A 21083-nucleotide genomic window follows, 5' to 3' on the forward strand; every position below is an offset into this window, starting at 1 on the left:
GAACTTGGTTTCCAAACCGGTGTGTGCCCAAAATAGAATAAGGAAGTCAAAGCTGATGTAGAGAAGAAGTCAGAAGATGAGAAGAAATCCCTGAATTGAAAATCAAATGAAAGAAGACTGTCAGTCCATCAACCCAATGCACAAAAGTACCCATCTTTTAATGACTATTGTTTTAAATGCAATAAAATTGGACACAAGACAATGAACTATAGAAGCATTCAATGTTATTGTTGCAAAATGTTTGGACATAAAGCAAGTCTTTGTAGGAATCATGTTATGAATTAAAGTTATAACCTGATTGTTGCAAACAAGAAGAGTTAAAACTTTCAAGGATACTATTTCAATTGCAATAACTATGGACACAAGGCCAGTCAATGTAGATGAAGATCTCATCCAGTAAGATTTGAGAGGAAAATTGTTAATTGTTTCAAGTGCAATCAGCCCAAATATTTTGCTACTCAATGCAGGAAAGGAAGTGAGAAAAAATTCTTTGGGAAGGATGCAATGAAAAATGGTGAATCAAAGAAGAAATAAAATTTGGTTTGGAGAAAGAAGAATCAGAACAAAGGAAGTGAGCCTGAAGTACCAGAATCTTCTATTCTCCCCATCTTAATGGATCATGTCACTAATCCAACATGACCATGCTTGAGTAGTACCCAGTAATCAGAGGAATCATGATGACTGTTGGATATTGTTGCTTCTAGGATATGTTGTTGTCATTGATGTCAACATATTCATGTGTTTTGGTACTCCTGTGATTACAATGAGTTGATCTAGTTGGTTTATCTATTTGGGATACTGAATCAACTAGAGGCACTTCATTATTTAGTGGTTTAGCGATCCTTGAGTTTAGTTGATCATATCATTTGATCTGGATTGAGGTTTGGCTTTTTATGTTCAGTGGTTGGCAAAGTTTGGTATTTGATCCGTTGTGCTCCAATATGATTTGATCTTGTGTTGAGGATTTGGGAGAGTGTTTGGGATGCTTGTATGTATCTTCATTTCAGATGGTTCATGATTTGGTGCTCCAAAAGTTATCCTTCTAGTTCGAATTGTTGTTGTTAAGTGTTCTTGAGTGTTAGTGTGTTGATTGATGAAGATTTGAATAAGTGGTGTTGGTACAACTATTGTGGATCATTCTAACATGATTTTTGGTATTTCTTGATCATGTCCTATTTGTCTTGGTGGTCCGCATTGATCATTGTGTGCAGTATTGAAGATATTTTGGGTCCGGTGATATTCTTCGTGTTATGTGGTATTTTCGGTGGTGTAGCATGTTGCGGTTGATCTTGGCGATATTTCTGGTGGTGTTGCATTTTTGAGTATTTCATTTGGGTCCATGCTATGTCATCTATGGAAATGTATTGGTCTAGTGGTTTATTTATGTATCATGTGATGTAATTTTGTAATAAGGTCTTGAGGGTTGATCCGACCTTGTAGTCAAGGTCGATGAATTGTATAAATAGGTGTTATATTCATGTAATTTGTGTATGAGTTTTGTGTATGCATTATCAAAGAGTGGTGTATGTGTGCATAAGAGAATTTATCTTTCGGTGTGGTGTATTGAGTAGAGATTATTGCAGAGTAGACAAATGAGCTAAACCACAACTATCATCAGGCATTAGGAGATGTTAATCTTTCAGTTCGTCATAGCCAAATTGTAGTCTGAATGTTATTGTAAGGTAGTGAACCTTCCTTGAGGGTTGTAGCCTTCCAGGTTATCATATTTTGAGCAATGAGCTCTAGGTAGTGTGCCTGAATGCATGTGCATTCCCCATTGTAATATTTTCACATACTACTACAGAGTATCATCTTATTATGGGTAGGTTCCCACCGTGGTTTTTCCCTTAACTGGGTTTTCCACATCAAAATCTTGGTTTTATGTGTGTTGCTAGTATTGTGTTTATCTTTATTCTTGTTGTAGTTGGTCAGATCCAAGATTGTGCTTAAATTGTTTAATATGGTGAAAACTGGTTCACCCCCCCCTCTCAGTTTTCCTTCATTGTTGTTTCCAACAATGTCATCATCAAAAAGACAATTCTTCGAGGTGAAACCCTAATGAAGAATCTTTAGTAAGATAAGTATTAGCTCTTGAGTTCATTTATTTAATATCAATTATATTTTATTAAGATCATTGTGAATAGTAGAGCAGTAGCAAAGTGAAGCAATAGGAGAAATCAAGGAAGGAAAAATAATCATCAGGTAATCTAGCAACGAGCAATTTTAGATCATGGACAAATGGCTCCTGGATGAGTTTAGCCCAGAGAAGATCAAAATTGTTGAAGCATGTTTGAAGGATGATTGATTATAGAGGGTCAAAGAACTTGAAGGAAAAGGTCTGAATTTGTGGACTGAATTCCCTTGGCTCGACAATGAAGAGGTAATCAGAGTAATTATTAGTTGTGTGCAAGATAACTGCATCATGTTGGATAAACCCTATCCAATTATGAAAGAAATCATTTCTATGGTCACCGTCTTGTGCGAAAATGGAGAAGTTCCCATAAAGAAATTAATTTTGAATAGAGAAGTGGAATCCCTAATTGGCATAAAGGGGGATCAATGAGCTCTTATCATCAATACGATCATCAACCTTATGGTGAGAGTCGTTGTTAGAGAATATCAAGATGACAAAAGAGAAAAATTATGCTTTTTGGTATGGTTCATTGCTTGTGAGTTTGGTTATGTGTTGTTTAGAATCCCTTCCGGTAAAAGAAAATATCATTTGGGAATCTGGTGTGTCAATTGCAAGACAAATATTTAGATATCTAAGCAGTTTGGATAACAAAGAGGAAATTTGCAATAATTATTTCAAATATTTTGTCGATATGTGGAGAGTTGGCATGGGTAGTTTCTGTTTCTTTCTCTTCCGGTTCTAGAGATTCATCTATTTCTTTCTCTTCTGGTTCTGGAGATTCATCTTCCGAAATGAAGAAAAGGAGACACAATATATTCCTGTTGATATCTTGGATCCAAAGACAAGCAAGGTGGAAGATGTCATAATTGAGGATCCGAAATCCCCTGTAGCTAGAAGAGTTTCAGAAGTGAATGAGCAAGAAGTTGGAGACTCAGATGATGAGCTTGTTTTGCTAAAGTTTGTTGACAATACAGATGGAATTCAAAATATTGGTGTGAAATGGCTGACTTCATTCGAGTTAGACAAAATTGAAAGTATTTTTTTGAAGCATCTGATATGGAACAACATCAGTCTAGAAAATATTAATAATCTGCTTCCAAAATCCCTAAATGAGATCCTGAAAGAAAGAATGTCCAACCAGTCTATTGAAGAAAAAGGCATATGCAAATCCTATTGAATGAATGTACTGTTGTTCAAAATAACTTGTCAATCTACATAGAGTAATTGAGAGTTTGTATCTACACTGCTAGCAGTATCTATAGATATTGTGTCTCTTGGTCGACAGTCAGTATGAATCACAAAGGTAAAATTGATGCTATTGAAACCGAACTGACAAATCTAGGCAAATATTTTGATTTTCTAAATGATAAGAATGGAGAGAAAAGGAAAAGAGTTAATTCTCTTCAATTTGGCTCTTATCGTTGCAAAGGCAGAAAGAAAATTTTGTGAGCATGTTTTGGAAGGTTAAGGAAACTATTGAAGCTAACCTAGAACACTTTTTAGTTTTGCTTGAGAACGTAGTAGAGTATGAGAATAATCCAAATGCTTTGGATAAATTTTCAAATTTGGTTGATTTGCTGGTTGAGTGCAGAAGCATTTCAGTAAGTATCAAATTGGATCTACATTCTTGGGAAGTTCTTCCAGAACTGAAATAAAAATATAAGCTTATATTTCCAAAGAAGAGCAAATGAAAGTTTCTTTGTGTAAGATTCACATTTTTGGTTGTATATATATTTGTTCTTTCCTTTTTCATCAAAGGCATCCTTTGTCCTTGATATCAAAAGGGGGAGAAAGGAATATGAGTTCGAGGAATGTAAGGAATGTGGTTTTGAGGAATTGCATGAGTAAGGGGGAGTTGGCGCAATTATATTTTGAATATGTTTTGCCATCAATGACAAGGCGGGAGATTGTTAGACTTGTGTGAATAATGTTGTCATTGATGTCAAACCAATCATCCAGTTCTATACTAGACAGTGTATGCAGATCTAAATATCAGTCCAGATGTCATAGATTTTATGGATGTTATGGATGATATATTTATGCAAGGATTGTATGTGGTTAGTATGTATGTGGAGTTCAGGTGTTGTAGTTTTTGGTTAGAAGTTATTGTGAAACATAAATAGCTTTGGATGATGACTTCTTGATGTTAGGAATTCTTGATGATCCTGACATCAATTATGCATCCCATAATTTGTGTTTTTTATGACTATCAGAAGTATCTCTTCGATTTTTGTGATTGCGGTTTCCTTGGTATGTGTGGAATCTACATTTTGGAGATATTGGACAATGTTCAGACAATAGGTCCACTCTCTTGGGTCTGGATCACCTTGTCCCTTTTTTGGTAATCTTGGCATATGCATTGGTAATTGAAAGTATGTAAAAGAATTGTGTAGAAGTATTGTAGAGGATGACATGAGCTTATTGATAATGTGTTGGGCTTGGCCGACACATTGTTCTATAACTATACCCTTTGGTATATATACATGCACATGAATGATGAATGAAGATATTGATTAAGAGAGTATGTGTAATGTAAGAAAGATAGTTGGCAGTGAAGAAAGCAGTGCATGTGAGAGTTGCATATAGTGAAGGTAATTAGTGACACAGTAGTGCAATAGTCCTTTACTAGACCTACTGCATAATAGTTGTGTAGAGATCTCTAACTGGATCTACTGTAAAGTCTGAGATTTGTAACTTGAGATTAAAATTGGAATTGATCTCATGCATTTGAAGATGCAAACCTTATCAGATCACCCTTTTTAGTTGCAGTGATCATTTCAATAGTTAGTCATCCATTTTTGTATATCTACAGTGAGCAGTCTGGTAGTGAGTTATTTTTGTAATTTGGCATTGAACCACCTGATAGTGAGCCACCTATTTGTAAACACAACTATAACTATTTATATTCTTCTGAGAGTTAACACTCTCTATGGTTTTTCCCATTTGAGTTTTCCACGTACAAAATTTTGATGTTTATCTTGTGGTTGTGTTCTTATTTATTCTACATTAACTGCTTTGTATCAATCAAGTTTGATTGATATTTTTTATGCACAATTATAATTGGTAAAAAGTTTATTTCTTTTAAATACATGGGAATGCTAATTCAACCCCCCCTTCTCAGTATTTTGGTGCTTTCAACCTGATCAACATTCTTTTCTAAAGTATTTGGACAAAGGAGGCACACCTGTTGTTGTGGATGCTACTTGAGTGTTGTTATTGTCATTGAACTTCACAAAAGTTTGTTGAGAACTTTTACTTTTATCATGTAGAGGCATTAAGGATGATTGTTCCAATTGACTCACGGTAAAGTGATAATTGTGAAGTACTATGCACAACTACATAAAGGAAGTAAACTAAGAAAAGAGAAGTTTATCCCTAATATCTTTTTGCAAATTAGAAATGAAAATTCTTTGAATATCTTGATCAGGAACTGGAAAAGAAATTTGAGAATACAAATTCTTATATCTACCAATAAAATCAGTCACTTTTTCTTTAACACCTTGCTTGCAATGCATCAAATCAGTTAAAGTGATCTTAGGACTAATATTATTGTGAATTTTTTGAATAAAGCATTGACCAATTGTTGAAAAGAAGTAATAGAATAAGAAGACAAAGAACAATACCATTGCAAAGCTTTATCCCTTAGTGTTCTAGTAAATAATTTAGCCAATAATATTTCATCATGAGCAAAGTCACTACACAAAGTTTGAAATGTTTTCACATGAGTCAAGGGATCGCCTTTTCCATTATAAAGTTTCAATTGATGGACTTCAACATATTTAGGAGGGACATCTTGGACAATGTCATTGGATAATGGGCTCTCTACATCAAATGTGGGCACATTATACTTAGATTGGTTCATGGAAGCTATTTGTTGTTGTAAAGAAGACATTGTTTGGGCTAGACTATTGGTGGTAGATTCAGTAGAAGGATTAAAATTGGACATGTTGGATTGAGAAGGAGTAACATTGTTGAATGAAGTAAGGGGTTGAGAATAAGGAGTGGTATTGGTATATGAAGGCGGGGGTTGAGAATAAGGAGGTGGAATGCTATAATAGGTAGGTATGGGAGATGATTGAGTAACAAATGGAAGACTCATAGTAGGAGGGATGAAGAAATTATGATTAGAGGATTTTCCCCCTTGACTAATACTTGTAGGTATGACATTTTGTGTAGAGGTAGCCATGATATTTGATTTAAAGGTGGGAGCGGTAGCCATAGGGGTAGTCAAAGGAATGCAATGATTAACTTGACTAGGAGGTTGTGTATAACCAAGGACTTTAGCACAACTCTTCATGGGCATAATATTAGTATCAACAATATGAGCAATACAACGTGAGACATTAACACCAAGTTTATCACTTTGAACCATTCTTTTTAATCCTTCAATCAATGGGAGAGCTTCACTTTCCAGGTATTATTGACTCATTCATTTGTAGCGTCGTAAATTGTACGCACTTGCTAGGGTGGTACAATTTCACACCTAGTTTAGCACCCGCCTTGGCGCATTTTGCATTTTGCATTGCATTTGCCCTTCCCTTTAGCACTTAATTAATTAAATTAATTAGGTCTAAGGTTCTATTTTATCATCTCCCATATCATAAAGTTGGGCCCTTTTCATTAAAGTGTGCCCCTTTCATTTTATTCCTCCAATACATCATTTAATCAAAAACCCTAATTAGGTCCTATTTTGAACTTGGGGGCTTGATTTTGGGGGTCAAAACATCTTGAAATCAGCTGTAACTTTGGGATTCGCTCTAAAATCATCATATCCGACGGCCCTGAAAATTTGGTAAAAAGTTGTCGGGACCATGGTGCCCAGCATGCACATGGTCTCGGACATTTTTCCCAAAATTTTAGGAGCACGATCCAATCATAAAATAAAGCTTAACCCCAAGAAATTGGCGGGAGATTCAATCTTTAGGTCGGCCAAAAGTTGAAATTAAGACCTAGGGTTTCATATATAAGAGCTCTCTTTCTTCATTTGAAAGGAGGAGATTTTTGGTTTCAAGGGCCTTCTATGCAGTGAAAGAGAAGATCTTTGAAGACTTCAACAACATTCAACATCCATCCATCAAGCATTCATCAATTTCATTCATCCATTTAGGGCTTTCAAGACATTGAAGAGCAATAGGGGATCACCGACTGAAGATTGGCTTGTACCCCTCCCTTGGGGTTGGGTATGATTTCATGTTGTTTTCATGTCTTTGCATAAGCCTCATTATATCACTTGTATTCATGCTTTAGATCTCTTTACATCTTGATTTGGAGCATTTACATTATCATTTGCAAGCAAGTAGGGTTTACTTTCTAGGTTGCTCTAGTTTGCTTACTTGCATTTTAGGATCTTGCACACACACAAGGTCTACACACACACTACTTTTACAATACAACTTGGCTATTCGTGGAGGTAGAAATCACCAAAGCGGGGGTTTGACTAAGGTAAAACCCTATATAGCCACCCACCACACCTTTTTAGATATAAGTGCAGGTTTCAGAATTCGGACGACGCCGCAAGTTAGAGATCCGGGAGAAGCAGATGGAAATCGAGCAACACACCAAATTTCAGAACAAAAGACCAGGATAGGGGCATGGGGCACCTTGGTCCTGCCAGGACAGGGGTGCTGGGTGCCCTGGTCCCTGGGACAGGGGCGCTAGGCGCCCTGGTCCTTATGTCAGACAACAAGTTTTCAGCACTTTTCGACAGCTTTTTAGGTTGCAAAACAACAGTTTCAGGGGCAGAATCAGGACAGTGGGGCCCACGCCCCCATCCTGAACATTTTCACTCAGATTTTAACACCAGGTACACATTTACATTCTTGTCTTGTCCTTGTGTTTATAGCTTTCCATTGTTTAAGTTCAATTCTGCAATCTTGTTATTAGTTCATACTTGCACTTTGGGGTTAAGAATTGAACTTGCATCATTCTATCTATCATTTGCAACAAAGGAATAGAAATCCTAATAGGTAGCCCGTGGCTCTCTCTTCCACAAAAAGAAGTAGCCAATTGTGTGATACGTCTAGGCTCTTTCGTATTCCACAAGTGTGTGATTGAAAGTGAGATTAGGGCATGTTTGCTTAGTGTCACTTTTTCCACCACACATTTTGGTGAACCTGATGTGAATTCCAATCTTCTCTAAGTCTGATTTATGTTTTCAAATTTGAGTGTTTATGCTATTTCAAATTCAAATTTGTATTTACAAGTTTTAATTTCTTTCAAGATTCAAAAAAATTTAGAGGAAATTTTTGCTAAAACCCTAATTTTTCAATTCAAAGTTGAACTTGTGGATAGCTTAATTGGGATCAATAATTTCAAATCTGATTTAGGAACTCATTTGAATCATAAATTTAATTTTCTAAATTTACATTCTAAGTGCTTGCATTGGTTAAATTAAACATTTCCTTCTATTTTGCATGTGTTATCATTTGAAAGAGGAAAATTGTTGTCATGATGCATTCATTTGATAATGGGTTAGCTTCCCTTGTTTCAATTTTTCCTTCTCCTAAAGAACCTCCCCCCATCTATAACAACATTTTAGTGCCTAAAAGAGTTGCTACCGATCCCTTTGAGACTCTCCCATGCTCTAAGGATGAAGACTTTAAGAGTGATCTTGACAATTCTCCTAAAATGTGCCCTTCCTATTTAGCTATCCTAGAGGAAGAGAATGATATCATAAACACCTTTCTTAATGTTACTTTACCTTCCCTACATGATGCCTCTCTAAGTGAAAAGGTATTGATGGACATTGACTTATTTTCTCCTAAAGTTGGTCCTTTCAATGGGGGCATGTTAGTGCAACAAGAGGTTATGAACACTTCTTTCAAAGATCTCCTTCCTAAGAATGAATCTTTGGAGAAATATGTTCATGTTCCTCCTAAAAAATACTCCCTTCATGAGGATCCTTTTGTGCAAGAAGATGACATTATCCCTACATTTCCTAGTGATGGCATTTCCTTTTTCAACAAAATTCCCACTAGAGATGATGAATTAATGATAAATGCTTACCCTTCTCCTAAAGTTTGTCTCACCCATAAGCATCCCTTAGAGAAAGAAGATGAAATAATAAGCAATTTCCTTAATTCTCTCTCCCCTAAAGATCATATTGAACATATTTTGAGGAAAGAGGATGAGTTTAACACATCTATTGATGCTCTCCCTCCCAAGGAGGAGGAATTAATAAACAATGTTATCTCCTCTCCCGAAATGTACAATACTTCAAACATTCCTTTCAACAACTTCACTATTTGGGATGAACCATTAGAAGAAGGTGTAGATTATTCTCTTTCCCATGAGAGAACCCTAGCCAAAGGGGATGAAATCAAGATTGAAAACTCCCTTGATAGTTTCTCACCTTCCTTGAATCTCAATCATTCTCCCTCTAAAAGTAAAGCATCTCCCTCTCCTCAACTTGGTTCTACTCATAAAGAAACCCTAGTTCAAAGCAAGATGGTTAACATCTCTTTCAAAGATCTCCCTCTCAAAAGTGAGACTTTAGAGAGTAATGTTGATCCTTCTCCTAGAGAGTTTATTCCCCATGTAGATCCTTTGATGATAGAGGATGATATGACCTTTCCTAGTATTACTCTTCCTACTAGAACATCAATGCCTACCCCTTGTCTCTCTCCTAAAATTGATTTAATCCGTAATAAGATTTTAGTGCAAGAGAAGACTATCAATAGTTCTTCCAACACTTTTGTTCATTCCTTTGAACCATCCTCAATCAATTTGATACGTGTGAATGAAACACCTAACAAACCTCTCTTCACTGTCCAAGGTGCTTGTCCTTATAAAAATTCTCAACCTTTAAATAAGCCTATCTTAGTGGTTCAAGGTGGTTATGCTAATGATTCTTTTTGCACTCCTAAGAAACCTATTATTACTGTGCAAGGAGGTTATTCTACTAAGAGCCCTTATGAGTATGCTAAGCAACTAACTAGAGAGAGTTATCATGCGGTTGCTCATACCTATAACACAAGAAATAATAGGCAACCTAATCCTCCTCCAGTTATCCCAACTTCACTTCCTCCTGTTACTCCAGTGTCTCTTCCTAATCCCCAACCTATTCTTCCTCAAGCTCCACATATTTCACAAGTTCCTGGTAAGGAATATGATCTCATAGAACAACTTAAAGCTACCCCTGCTAAGATATCCCTTTGGGATTTGATCCAAACTTCTTCCGCTCATCATGGAATGTTACAAGATGCCTTGAAAGATTTGAATGTTCCTCCACCTAATACATCTAGTAATATAGTGTCTTTGGTTAACTCTGTGATGAATCCTTAAGCTCAAATTGTGTTTACTCAAGATGAGTTGCCTACTAGTGAAATTCAACATCAATATGATCCCTTGATGATTGTGGTTATCATAAATGACACTGCTATAAGATGAACACTGGTAGATAATGGTTCGGGCCTTAATGTGTGTAGTATTAATCTATTGCATAAGATGAATGTGGATACATCCCTTATTGAGCCTGACTCTCGTCCCATTCGAGGCTTTGATAATGTGGCTAAGTCTTCATTAGGTATTATCACCTTACCCATCACAGTGGGACCTGTTACTTTTCCTACTCCTATCCATGTTATGTCGGGAAATCTAACATACAACTTGTTATTAGGGAGACCTTGGATTCACAGTATGCAACCTGTCCCCTCTACATTGCATAGACAAGTTAAATTTATTTATAACAATAAGACATATACCTTGATAGGTGATACTAATTTTCAAGCTTGTTTGCAAACATCTACTTCCAAAGGGAGTTCTTCTAAGCCTTCCTCTTCTAGTGATGACTCATTAAACAAGATACCTATGGATGAATCATCGCCCTCTGATAATCAAAATTCGTTGGATGAGTCTGAAGTTCCTGAAGAATATTCTTCTCAACTTGAATCTACACATGAAAAGGCTTTTGATCCTGAGAAGGTTCTCGCAGAAGACGATTGGGGATCTCTTGATTTTAATCCCACCTTTGTAGGTGAGTATAGGGTTCCTCCTAGAGAGCTTAAAGTTAAAAAGAAGGAAGAAACTAGAGATCAATCAGTCTTACTTGAACCTATGAGCAATAATTTTGTGGCCACTTCTCAAACTTCTTCTCCTCACACCTCTAATTCTGAAGAATTTGATTCTTTGTCTTATGAAAAACCACCTTTTCTTTCTGAAATGGCTAATTGTTATGGTCATGGTTTTCACATTTTGGCTAAGAGTGGCTATAGTGGAAATGGTTGTGGCGCAAATGAACAAGGAATTAAAGTTCCTTTAGAAAATAACATGCATGAATATTCATTTGGACTTGGATATAATCTTTCTAAGCCCAACAAAGCATCTAAAAGACCATCTCTCAATGTGAATGTTATATTTAGTAGTGATGATGATCTCACTTCAACTAAATCATCTTCTATCAACTCTCATTCCCCTCATAAGGAAATCTTGGCGATGAACAAATCTATTTATGACTCCCCTCAAATTTCTAAATCCACTTATGAATCTTTATCTCCTATTCATCATAAAGTCCTTTCCTCCAGGGATAAGGCTCTAATAGATTACACTCATCCCTCTTCTAAGATTTCTTGTGACTTTTCTTCTTCAATTTTTATCATTTTATACATGTTTTTGATCTCACTTATAGTTGAGCATTTAGCATGTCATATTCAAATACCTCATTCAATCTATCATGTCTTTAAATAACATTAATGGCTATTATGTTGCTCATCATTATGTGACATTGGTAGCTCATTTACTGGGGGCTCCTTGTCATTCATGATGGTACAATTTCAAGTGAAATCATATTTTTGAAGCAACATAATAGCCTAATTTTTCTATGTTATCTCTTGTTCCTATGGGGTAATAGTGTGGAAATATTGATCATCTTTTCTTTAGAATCCTCTTTTCCTAGATTTGGGAGAAGATGTGTATTCTCTTTCTTATCCTACCCACTTCTTGTGAGGAGCATTTTACATACACTAATGTCTTGCTTGCATGAACTCATGTGAGTATGTAGTACATTTTTCTTATGTCTAAATCTCTCCCTAGAAGATTGTGTAAGTCCTTCTCATTGTCCTTATCCTTGGGAGGCAATGATCTTTTCTTATTTTTATCTAAGGATCCACTTTTTCCTATTTCGTGGATGGTGTGAACTTTATTACTTGATGTTATTCCTTATATGCATGTGTTGTTGTTTGTTCAAGGATTCTCTCTTACAAGAGGTGTAAGTTCTTGACTACAACCTCTTTTGCACTTGGTCAAATACATCCATAATGAATTCACCCTCCCAATTGGGTTAAAAAGAGCATCATCCTTCATTAAGAATCACTTTCACCTCGCAAAAGAAGGAAGTATTGCATTCTTATTCTCTTCTTTGTCTTATTCTAGAAGATGTTATATTTGTCTAAGACAATTCCTCTCGGGGATAGGTGTATTTTGTACAAAGATCTCTTCTCCTCTAAGGATCTCCTTTACGCATACTACAAGATATCCCTTTTCAACTATCTTATCCTTGCTTAAAGATTGCAAAACTCTCTTGTTTGGATCTATGACATTGTTGCATTTTTGGGGTATCTTCTTTTGTGATGAAGGTAGGTATCCTTGTTCTACTTTGCTTATGACATAAACATTACACTTTTTGAGCAATGGGTCATTCTCGGAACCAGAGCACAGACTCTTAGAGCGAGATGTCTCCATTTTTCTTTTATGCAAGGTGATTATTCTCGGAACCAGAGCACAGACTCTTAGAGCGAGATGTCATGCTTTTGTACTATACATATACAGGTTGTAGCATACTCGGGCATAGACTCCTATGAGGTGCTTCTAACCTCACTTACACACACATGCACGAGGTTGAGTGGAACTAGCGGCATAAGGCTAGACTTTCTCACTCTCCTCCCTTACATGGATCACCTAGACAGACTCTAGGGGCTAGTTTTCGATGTCCTTTTTCCCATGGATCACCTAGACAAGATCTAGGGGTGAGAAGTCCATGTTTTCTCTCTCACTATTCTTCTCATGGATCACCAATGTGTGTATTCATGCTTTTTTCCTTTCTTTTCTTCTCTTTGCATTTTGTTTCCATTTACATCCTTCATCTTGTGTTAGAGAACTCTCAAATCCTCACACTCTTTGTTGTGTTGGAATTGAGATTTAGTCCTCTTTCTTACCAAATGACTCTCCATTAGTTTTTGATCTCATATCAAATCTTCTTGTGAGCATTTTAACAATTCGAAGTGGTAAACATGATACCCTGTTTCAACTCACTAAAATTAGCAAGCCGAAATAGGGGGGGCATATAGCTACCCTCGAATTTTCATCACCTTCCTTAGTAAGCATTAGGTGATTTTGTGATCTAACGTGTGTTTTGTAGGGTGCGGTTCCTAACTGTGTACTGCAGATACCGCTGGGGGCGTTGTTCGATAGACTTATGGATATATCCTTTTTCAAATAATGTTTACTTTTCTGTACTTTAGCTTGCATATGCACGTAGTGTTCATATGACTGCTAAAGTGGGGGCTAAATGTAGTGTCGTAAATTGTACGCACTTGCTAGGGTGGTACAATTTCACACCTAGTTTAGCACCCGCCTTGGTGCATTTTGCATTTTGCATTGCATTTGCCCTTTAGCACTTAATTAATTAAATTAATTAGGTCTAAGGTTCTATTTTATCATCTCCCATATCATAAAGTTGGGCCCTTTTCATTAAAGTGTGCCCCTTTCATTTTAATCCTCCAATACATCATTTAATCAAAAACCCTAATTAGGTCCTATTTTGAACTTGGGGGCTTGATTTCAGGGGTCAAAACATCTTGAAATCAGCTGTAACTTCGGGATTCGCTCTAAAATCATCATATCCGACGGCCCTAAAAATTTGGTAAAAAGTTGTCGGGACCATGGCGCCTGCCGTGCACATGGTCCCGGACATTTTTCTCAAAATTTTAGGATCACGATCCAATCATAAAATAAAGCTTAACCCCAAGAAATTGGCGGGAGATTCAATCTCTAGGTTGGCCAAAAGTTGAAATTAAGACCTAGGGTTTCATATATAAGAGCTCTCTTTCTTCATTTGAAAGGAGGAGATTTTTGGTTTCAAGGGCCTTCTATGCAGTGAAAGAGAAGATCTTTGAAGACTTCAACAACATTCAACATCCATCCATCAAGCATTCATCAATTTCATTCATCCATTTAGGGCTTTCAAGACATTGAAGAGCAATAGGGGATCACCGACTGAAGATTGGCTTGTACCCCTCCCTTGGGATTGGGTATGATTTCATGTTGTTTTCATGTCTTTGCATAAGCCTCATTATATCACTTGTATTCATGCTTTAGATCTCTTTACATCTTGATTTGGAGCATTTACATTATCATTTGCAAGCAATTAGGGTTTACTTTCTAGGTTGCTCTAGTTTTCTTACTTGCATTTTAGGATCTTGCACACACACAAGGTCTGCACACACACTACTTTTACAATACAACTTGGCTATTCGTGGAGGTGGAAATCACCAAAGTGGGGGTTTGACTAAGGCAAAACCCTATATAGCCGCCCACCACACCTTTTCAGATATAAGTGCAGGTTTCGGAATTTGGACGACGCCGCAAGTTATAGATCCGGGAGAAGTAGATGGAAATCGAGTAACACACCAAATTTCAGAACAAAAGACCAGGACAGGGGCGTGGGGCACCCTAGTCTTGCCAGGACAGGAGCGCTAGGCACCCTGGTCCCTGGGAGAGGGGCGCTGGGCGCCCTGGTCCTTCTGTCAGACAACAAGTTTTCAGCACTTTCCGACAGCTTTTTAGGTTACAAAATAACAGTTTCAGGGGCAGAATCAGGACAGTGGCGCCCACGCCCCCATCCTGAACATTTTCACTCAGATTTTAACACCAGGTACACATTTACATTCTTGTCTTGTCCTTGTGTTTACAACTTTCCATTGTTTAAGTTCAATTCTGCAATCTTGTTATTAGTTCATACTTGCACTTTGGGGTTAAGAATTGAACTTGCATCATTCTATCTATCATTTGCAACAAAGGAATAGAAATCCTAATAGGTAGCCCGTGGCTCTCTCTTCCACAAAAAGAAGTAGCCAATTGTGTGATACCTCTAGGCTCTTTCGTATTCCACAAGTGTGTGATTGAAGGTGAGATTAGGACATGTTTGCTTAGTGTCACTTTTTCCACCACACACCATTATTGAAGATTTTCAAATTGATTATCAATATTCTCCAATTGGTCAACAAAAACCCTAGTTAGTGATTCATCCACATCATGAGAATTATGAAAAAAATGAGGATAAACAAGGACATTTGTAGGATTGGAAGAACCACCAACATCCTCATGAATTAAGTTATCCAAATTAGGCTCCATCTTCTCAGTAATTAAACCTTGGGAAGCCTTAATTATACAACTTCTTCTCATGGGGATACTCTAGGTTGGACTAATAGTAGTAAAACTCATGCACTAAGAGAGAGAAATTTGAAATTTGAAATTTTAGATTTGAAATTTGAATTTTGAGATCTGAATCTAATTTTGAAATTTGCAAAATAATTGAGTAATGCAAAATTTTAGAAAAATGATTATTCAAATAAATAAGCAAATTGATTGAAAAGATAAAGGATGATTTATGAAAATTTATAAAGAGAACCTTTTAATTAAAAAAATTAAATTTAAAATTATCCAAAGGAAATTTTAAATTAGGGTCTTGTAAAAAGAACCTCTTAATTTTAAATTAAAGTGAAATTTGATGAAATTAGGGCTCTTTTAATTAACCACTTAATTTTAAAATTTAATTATGAAATTTGATCGAAGATTGCAATTTTGAATTTGAATCAACTCTAAAATGATAAATTCAAAGTTTCAACAACCCACAAGCTCAATTTTAAGTTTAAAAATTAGGGTTTTGAAATTAACCACTTTAAAATATGAATTGGAAATTAAACTTGCAAGTGAAAATTTGAATTTTTGAAATTGAAAGACACTCTGATCCAAAATAATTAATCCAAATTAAGCAATTCACAAGATCAATTCTAAATTTAAAAATTAGGGTTTTAGTGAAATTAAACTCTAAATTTTTAAAATTCACTTGGAAATCAAACTTGCAAATGAAATCTTGAATTTTAAATTGCATAGATACTTAGATCTGAGAACAAAAATCAAAATTAAAGGTGTAGGGAATCAGGTTCACCAAAATGTAATGGTTAAAAAGTAAGATTTCCACCATTAGAGGGAGAAAAAAAACACTAATCTACCATTACATTCAAAAGAGGAAAGGAAATCCACTAGATTCAGTCATAAATCAGAAAAGGATTGAATACTAAATGGATCTGGGGTGATTGTGTGATAGCTTTGTTCCTCTTTTGTTAATTGAATTGTTGAAACTAAGGAAAGTATTGAAAAATGAAGGTAAAACTGAGAAAATAGTGAGCTACAGATGCATAATTTTTGCATGCACCTAGATCTGAGCAATATAAGCCAAGTCAGATATGATCTTTGAAAAAGCTCCAAAAATATTGGGACCATGGTGGTGGTTGCCTAGGTCCTTCGCACTTTTCGCACACCAAAGGGGGATTGATTTGTCTTTGTAAATAAAGCTCATTCTCAAGATTACAGCTCTATACCTGTTTCCTACACAGAAAAAGAGGGAAAATTGGTTGGGAATAGGGTCTTGCCTTAGAAAATAGGTTGGGAAGAGGGTCTTGTCTTAGGTTTTGGAATTAACCATGAAATTGAGATAAAGATAATTGAAATGACTGTAATGAAAGATTCTTCTTTTGAGGGAGATGTTGAATTATGACTAAAAATTGAATGATGATGCCTCCTTGTGAAGTTTTTCTTGTCTCCACACAGAATTAGGGCTTGATGGAGTCTTCAACAAAATAGGATAAATAATGTCATCTTCAATGCTTGAATCTTAACTTTATTGTTTCTCCAAGGCTGAGGGAAGACTAATTAATGCACAAATGCTTGAATTCTTGATGTCATATGATTGTCAGACGCTTGATAGATGTCAAATGAGAGGGGAAAACCTTCTTTTATACTTGCCCATCGAGAAAACTGATTAGTTTTTTGACATGAGATGACACGGAAAGGGGGATCCCGCTCAAATTTTAAATACCAAAATGGGTTTGAGGGGGACCATGGTGTGGCACCACGGTTCTGATGAGGTCCAGGGTGCCATGCCCTAGTCCTGCCCTATTTTTAGGTCAAGATCAAGTGAAAAAGGGGTACAATATGAAAGGGGAATGAGCATAATCAAGTCCCAATAGGCCAAGGGGTACAAACACCAAGGCGGGGACCCAAATGCAGTCAAAATTGCAAAGGGGTGCAATTTTAGAATGCTACATCTTGATCTTCACACCTTGTCCTCTCAATCCACCTCCACTTTCTTTCAATATCCACCCTCCATTCCAAATAAATCTTGGCCCTTCATTTGGAATTTTTCCAATCTATAAATTGGAGTCTCCTCCCCTCATTTCTATATATCATATTTGTGTAAACTTATGTTGCCCATTTGAGCCTTAGAGCTATCCATAATAATCTTATGCTACCAAAATCACTCCACCCTTAGCCAATTTCACTCATCATTCCATAAATCCATCAAGATCCTTTCATTTTTGTTGTAGTGGAGAGCATTCCACATCCCAATATAAGAACCAAACCAAACAAGTGGAACAAGGTCACATATCCACTTCATCAAAGGTTCAATCCGAAGGAGAAGGAAGTTATGATCACTTCATTTGTATGTTTATTGAGTTATTTGGTGTTTTCATGTTTGTTCTATGCATTTGAATTATATAACATTTTTCTTCACCTCCAATATTATTCATAATCATGTCTAATTTCTTAAAAGTTACTTTGTTTTCATCATACTTATATAATTTTTTTTTTTTGTGTACAGTTTGCTTCTATTAGAAGATTATTTTTCTCTTACCTACCAAGGTACTAGTTTATAAGTTCATGCTTCTTTGCATATCCGTTCAATTCCTTTTGAACTCTCTCTTTTTCTCTTTTGAGCTCTATTAATTTTTGACGATGCCTCTTTCCATGGATTCTACACCTCTCAATTGTAGTATGGTTCTTTATTTTGTTTTTCTTAAAGTTTCATTTGAATCAATTTTAACTTTTCTTCTAATAAAGATTCTATAAAGTTTTCTTCTTTGTATGCTTACTCATCAAAAGATAAATACATTTTCTTGTGTTTTCATTTGATCGTATTATCTGATTATGATATTTTTAGTAATCCATAATATTGATCACTAGTTTTTTTGAGACATTTTCAGAGGGAATGACATCTTGCCATTCAAAAAAAGGTAGTTTTAAAAAATAAAATTACAACAAAGTTGTGATTCTTACTTGGGTAATCTAAAGCATGTAGATATTTACAAATATAGACTCAAGTGTTAGATGGAATAGATATTTTCTTTAGAAAATGAGAAAAAATTCTATACCTAATATTTCAAAGGTTTTCTTATGGATTGGGGGAGATTTTATACCTATTCTAAATTTTCTAGGGTTAAATCCTTGTAAGCCTAAATTGTAGGCTTCTCTAAAAAATATTTATTCATAGAATAAGTTTATTTCTTAGAGGATATTTGTATTAGAAAATTTCTTTTAACCATCTAATATAAAAAAAACTTATAATATGTTGCACTTTTGTAGAATTCTTGAAGATTACATGAGGAATTCTAATATTAAATATTATCAAAAAATAAGGTTGAATTTTGTTTCATATAAAATATTTTATTTTTGGGAAACTTACATCCTCTACTTAATTTCTTTCTTATTCTACATATACATTTCCCCATATTCACCCAATCTGCAAGATGGAGAATACCTCTTTTGGCTACATTGTTTTACAATCTAGAAATCAACAAATATGTTCAAAAACTAAAGTATGCCTATGAAATAAAGATAGATTTGATCTTTAGAATTGTTGGGAAAAATGGTGTCTCAACCTTGCATTTATGTGAGGTTACTATTTATAGTAAGTTTTTATTTGAGCACGAAATGGTGCGAAACTCTCCCTGAAGCTTCTGGTTGGCTAGATAAGCATTCCGGTAAAGTTGCGTTGCAAGGTCACAGCTAGTTTTGAAGATATTAAAGTTTTCGTCTTGGAGGGGTGCAATAAAATGTTTAAACTTAATTTTGGGGACTTTAGAGGCTCCGAAACGCCCTGAAAAGTTGCCGTAACCGGCGAAGCGGGTTACGAGGTGATAGAGCACTTCGCGAGCTTTCCGGCGCTTCAAACGGTTCGTCAATCGGACACCCGGTTCTCAAGTTATGGCCTCCGGAAGTTTGTACTCCTGAAATAGGAAAAATAATTTGTATCGAATACATAAATGAGCTGTAAAAGGGAGCGACACGTGTTGATGTGTGCTTTAACATGTCATAGAAGGGAGATAAGGTCGGCTACACCTTATTGGGTGGTTTTAGCCCATGGTTTTGTAATACCGTTTGATGGTTTCTTGTATTGTATCTCCTATTTATGAGGTGTGTGAGATAGAGGTTGTGTGTAAGAGTCTTATGGCTATTGAGTTGCCTCTGAATCTCTGTTTAGTGCTACTCCTGCGAAGAGCTTGCTCTGCAAGTATTTTGTAATCTGTTTTTGATTGCTGAATAAAATATTGAGCTGCTTTTGGAGGGTGGGGTTTTTTCTCCCGAAAGGGTTTTCCCCACGTAAATCATTGTGTTGTGGTATGAATGCTATTATATCTATTTCTATTTTCTGTAACTGTTGTAATGATCTGAAAAAGTTTTGCATTACCCTCCTCTCAAGGTTAGTGTAGGAAGTTGTTTCCGCTACTTAACTTCCTTACAAGAATGTACAATAAAAAAAAATTCTTCTCTAACTTTATCATCTTTTTCTACAAAACTAATCAATTAAAGCATACCTAAGTTGCACTAATCTTGATTTTACAATATCTTCTCTACTCATATCTTATGTAGCCATTTCATTGTTTATAATTAAAGAACATTATTCTACAAATCCTCACAAATGTTTGATTTCTCGTGAGAATTATAAACATTTTGCATAATGAACCTTTACTTAATTTATCTAGGTTGTCTTAGATTAAAACATATATTTTTTTTATATTATCTTACCATTTATATTATCACATGATCATACTATTTCTTGAATAAGTCTCCTTTTCTATGAATGGGTATTTTCTTCACTTGGGCTTCTTCCATTATCTCATTAAACTTATAGGGGGGTGAATCAGTATCAGTTTTTGAGGAGAAGATAACAAATTTTGAAGAAGAATTACTTAAATTGGAAAGAGAGAAAGAGAGAATTGTGAATAAGGCAAAACATCTAAGATTAAAATTGAGTCCAAGATTGGACTATCTAGCATCACTACGGAAGGAAGTATCTGAGGCACTAATACAGGGATAGAAAACACCGGAAGAGCATTTGTAGCACCTCACTGGTACAGTGAAGAGAATGAAGACAACAATAAAGGATAGCAAGAAGTTTATGGATAGTATAAACTTGATTTTGGGAGATCTTTTTCAAATTGTAATCACCTAGTTACAAGGTTGAAGCTACAAACTCTGTTGACATCTTGACAACCTTTTTCATTGATGCCAAAGGGGGAGTAGTGGGCTGCGAAAATTTCATAGGAATCATATGCTTAGGGGGAGCACACACATTTTTGGTAACTTTTTTGGACTTCACATTTTTGGATACATTTTTGAAATTTCTCATGTGTTGCCATCAATGCTAAAGGGGGAGATTTTTAAGAATCCCACAGATACTGAGAGGGGGGGGTGAATTAGTATCTAACCAGTGAATACAATTTCTTAACTTAAACATGCAGAACATATTATAATAGTGTACCAGTATGCAAGAAATAATCCAATAAATAGAATCAAGAACATCCACATGAAAAGAACACCATAACACAAGGATTTAATGAGGAAACTCGGTGTGGGAAAAACCTCGGTGGGATTTGTGACTCACAATATTCAC

This window comes from Cryptomeria japonica, chromosome 11 (assembly GCF_030272615.1).
Source record: "Cryptomeria japonica chromosome 11, Sugi_1.0, whole genome shotgun sequence".
NCBI classification, from domain to species: domain Eukaryota; kingdom Viridiplantae; phylum Streptophyta; class Pinopsida; order Cupressales; family Cupressaceae; genus Cryptomeria; species Cryptomeria japonica.